A 4,511-nucleotide genomic window follows, 5' to 3' on the forward strand; every position below is an offset into this window, starting at 1 on the left:
TAGCTTGGCCCAGTCATATGGTCATTAAACGAAACCAGCATCCTCCCTTAACTTTGCTCTTTGGAAGACAGTCAGGAAGGTGGCCAATGGCCGTCACGTGATGCTACGATCATTGCAAATACATTCTGAGTATTTGCGCCTGAGTTATGATCACATCACAGTAGGGATGCGGCCTACTGTCATAAACCTGAGGGCCGGACTTCACTCACTCCCTCCTCCCCGCTGTTGTAAATTTGAACAGTCCCGAAACAAATGCCTGCAAATCAAAGTTTGCCAGTATCCAACTCTTTGTGATTTCTCGGTGTGAGGGCATCTTCAGCAATCTGGTATGTTGGGAGAGCAGAGACTCCCGAAAGCGCCATTAGTAGTGCCACGTTACTTCCCTTTCTCTGAAATTCCTGGAAGTGGCTTCTTTTGTCTCCTCTCTTCCAGCAAGCCTTCAACGCCACAGCTGTGGTGAGACACATGCGGCGGCTACACCTTGGCAGCAGCTTGGACAGCGGCTCCAACATTAGCGTATCAAACAACCTTAGTTTGGCCAACCCGCTCCCGGACGGCGCATCCCGAAAAGAGTGTAAGTATATGGTGTGACGCAGAGTAACCAAAATGTCTTCAAAGGAAAACCAGTTCCCTCCTGAAAAATAGCACCTTTGGAACAACTACGGCCTGGAGGACCGAGGATTTCTTTTCTTTTTTAATTTTGAACACATGCACACAAAAGCCAAGACAAACGTTACATTTATACGTCACACCGGAATTCCACATTCCTTCTCGCAGCAGTTATCATTTGGTGCATCTTTAGGTGCGCTGTTTTCCCTCCCGATACATTTCTATTCAGTTTCGCATTTTTAGCCCTCTTATTTCATTCTCTTTCACTTCGCTATGTATATTAGAGCTGAGGTGGCGCAGTGGTTAGGGTGCAGTACTGCAGGCCACTTCAGCTGACTGCTATCTGCAGTTCAGCGGTTCTAATCTCACCGGCTCAAGGTTGACTCAGCCTTCCATCCTTCCGAGGTGGGTGAAATGAGGACCCGGATTGTTGGGGGCGATATGCTGACTCTGTAAACCGCTTAGAAAGGGCTGAAAGCCCTATGAAGCGGTATATAAGTCTAACTGCTATTGCTATCTTCCTATCTATCTATCTTCCTATCTATCTATCATCTCTCTCTCTCTCTCTCATCTATCTATCTATCTATCTATCTATCTATCTATCTATCTATCTATCTATCTATCTATCTATGTGAAATGAGGACCCAGACTGTGGGGGGCAATATGCCGACTCTGTAAACCGCTTAGAGAGGGCTGAAAGCCCTATGAAGCGGTAGATAAGTCTAACTGCTATTGCTACTGCTACTGCTATATTTGGCTATTTATGGCAAACAGAACTTTGTTATTCTTCTACTAGGATGACATTTTTCCTAGATTAGTAACTTTTGTCTTTCTTAGATTATTAGTGCTATTTTCTGTTTCTATCTTACAGCCACCTACATACCATTTTCCCCATATTAAATTGTTCTTATCTCCCTCGTTCCACACCAAAGCACTCCAAGCCAACGATACTTTACGGCATTTAATTAACAGACAGACAGGTCCTTGGCAGCAAACCGGCACAGATAAGCCTTGGCAGCAATCCAGCCTGCCAAGCTCACAATACTGTTCTCCAACATTAGTTAATGCGTTGACTTCTGCAAAAGGGGCATGTGCACAAGCATTCCTTTTATAGTCTGGAGAGGAGCCTAATAACCACCAGCTGAGTACAATCACCTCCTGTAACTGCGTAATTGTTCTTTATGCCAATTAGCTCTCCGGTGCCGGAGTCCCTTGGCTCCTCCCCACTACGGACGTCCGGAGAACACTCCCTTGTCTCCTCCCCACTGGTCCAAGGCTCAGGCGCCTCCTGGTGGCCAACCAGCCTCTCTGCGCCCTGCTCGGAGTCGGAACCCAGTCCAGGGTCCTCCACATCCTCCAAAGCCGACTCATAGGGGCCCTCGCTGTCGGAGTCTGGTGGCAGCTCCAACGGCTCCTGCTGGGCCACAACATTAAATAATATTCCGCCTCTTCCTTTCCTTGGATTTCTTTGGTTAACTTGTCCATCTCAGCGCATTCTAGAATTTTTCGTATGATTTCATCCACATTTGGTGTCGGTTTATTTTTCCATCTCTGCGCGAATGCTATTCTAGCCGCTGTGATCATATGTAAGTATATGTAAATATAAGGTCTCTTTGTTATATTTTGTGGTCGGTATGCCTAATAAGAACACCGCAGGTCTCCAATCTATTTGCTTTCCTGTTACGGTTTCCAGCCAGTTTTTAACTTTTACGCAGTATTTTTTTGGCCACCTCGCATGTGTGGTAATATGTTCCATGTGCTTTTGTCACACTTCCAACACTTTGGTGATACGTTAGATGATATTTTTGCTAGTCTTGAGGGCGGTAGATGCCATCGGCAGAACATGGTTTTCCTTGTATGCCACAGACATACCATATTTTTCAGAGTATATGACGCACCTTCCCCCCCCCTAAAAGAGGGTGAAAATTTGGGTGCGTCATATACACTGAATGTAGCCCCACCCACCCAACAGCCCCCACCCTTTGGCCTCTGCCTCCCAGGAATTTACCTCTTTGCAGCAAACAGGGGGCTTGCTGAAGCTTCAATAAGCTATAGCAATCCCTGCAGCCTGAAACAGCTGATGATCGGGAGAAATTGAAAGTGAAACTAGCTGTTTGCTCCATGTGGCAAATTTCTGGGAGGCAGATTTTTTTTTCTTGTGCTAATCAGGCTGTTTGCTGCAAGGAGGTAAGTCAACAACTATAAATGCCTGTATAGAATGTTCAAATTATTAGACTTATTTTTTAAAGACTGCTTTATTATTATTCTAGAAAACTTAACAAAATGAAGAAGCTTTTGAAAATAAATGCTCGATCTGAAGAGACTCAGTGCTATTGCATCTTCTTTTAAATAGCAGAGAATAACTATACCTCCAGAAAGCACATCAATTTTAACAGCATCTGTACAAGGATAGTCTGAAATATAACACTACAAGCAGTGTATATTGTCTGTACTGTTTGCTGTTTGTTGCAAGGAGGCAAATTGCTGGGAGGCAGAAGCAGATATTTTTCCCCCTTGTTTTCCTCCCCAAAAGCTAGGTGCGTCTTATACTTTGGAGCGTCTTATACTCAAAAAATACGGTAGTCAATTTTAAATTTCTATAGACTCCCTCTTTTAATATTCCCCAAAATATTTCATTCTGGTGGGGGGCTGCTTCCCACACTTCCCAAGGTCTATCTTCTGAGCATTGCATCCTTTGGTTGCCTACAGAGGTGGGTTCCTACCAGTTCGCACCTATTCGGTAGAACCGGTTCGTCAAATTTACCGAACCAGTTAGAAGAGGTTCCACCAGTGGACCCAGAAAGCAGGCCACACCTACAGAAGAGGTTCCAAAAAATTTTGAAACCCACCACTGGTGGGTGTGTAATGTCCCGCAGTTATCTACGCATTAATAATGGTCTAGTAATATTTCCTTATACATTTTAGGGACCTTTCCTTACATAATTGGTGTTTTCTTTCATACTTTTGGATTTCTAATTTCTGTTTCCGTTAGTTGGCAATTGCTAAAACCAATCCCACGTGAAAAAGTATCCAAAGCCTTCTTGATTTTAATTGTCAATTTATTTATTCCTGCACATTGTAATATTTATTCATTTACATATCTCTGTTTTTCCACTGTTGTGCAAACACAATTCCAGCAGCTGCTAACATGTATAAAATTAAATATATATTATACTCCCTTTCAAGTAGCCAACAAAATATTTCTGGTTTTAATTCCATATCTTGCTTTACGATTGCTTCTAACCGCTAACTTCTGAATAGCTACTTGGACCGACCTAAGTACTAATTCATAATTTCATATCCAGTCACATGGGCAGCAAGCCACTCCCATCCGGTCACATGGGCAGCAAGCCACTCCCATCCGGTCACATGGGCAGCAAGCCACTCCCATCCGGTCACATGGGTGGCAAGCCACTCCCACAAAGGAGGCCACACCCACAGAGTAGGTTCCAACAATTTTTGAAACCCACCACTGGTTGCCTAGATGTGGATTGATGATGATGATGTCTCTTCTCTTTCTTTCTCTTCCTTCCTTCAGGTATCCCCTCGTCTACTCCCTGTAGTTTTTCTTCTTCTGCTTCGCCCTCTATTCCTGCTGGAGGGGAGAGGAGGCCCAGACAGACCACGATAACCACAACCACGATACACACAGGGACTAAGTGATCGGGGTCACCCCGTGATTCCACCCACACGGAAGATGTCACAGAGATGGGAGGAATGACCCATCTCGGTGCCCAAATAGGCAGGGAAGGAAACTTTTCTTCCAGGTGATTCCATCCTGCATTGCAAACACATCGAAGCATTAGGGGAATAGGAGGATTTCAACAAAAACACACACACAGACACGCAAAATAAATGGCCATATTTTGTACTGCGATGCTGGAAAAATTGCATCCAGTGTG

At 44.4% G+C, this 4,511-nt stretch overlaps 1 long non-coding RNA gene across 1 annotated transcript; it reads left to right on the forward strand.

The window, feature by feature from the left end:
* The first annotated feature begins 438 nt into the window (after positions 1 to 438).
* Positions 439 to 4,232, forward strand: LOC116511904. Its single transcript, XR_004255782.1, has 2 exons — positions 439 to 574; positions 4,148 to 4,232. It is a non-coding gene; the product is annotated as an uncharacterized LOC116511904 (long non-coding RNA).
* The last annotated feature ends 279 nt before the right edge of the window (positions 4,233 to 4,511 follow it).

This window comes from Thamnophis elegans, chromosome 7 (genome assembly GCF_009769535.1).
Source record: "Thamnophis elegans isolate rThaEle1 chromosome 7, rThaEle1.pri, whole genome shotgun sequence".
In the NCBI taxonomy this organism is placed as follows: Eukaryota; Metazoa; Chordata; class Lepidosauria; order Squamata; family Colubridae; genus Thamnophis; species Thamnophis elegans.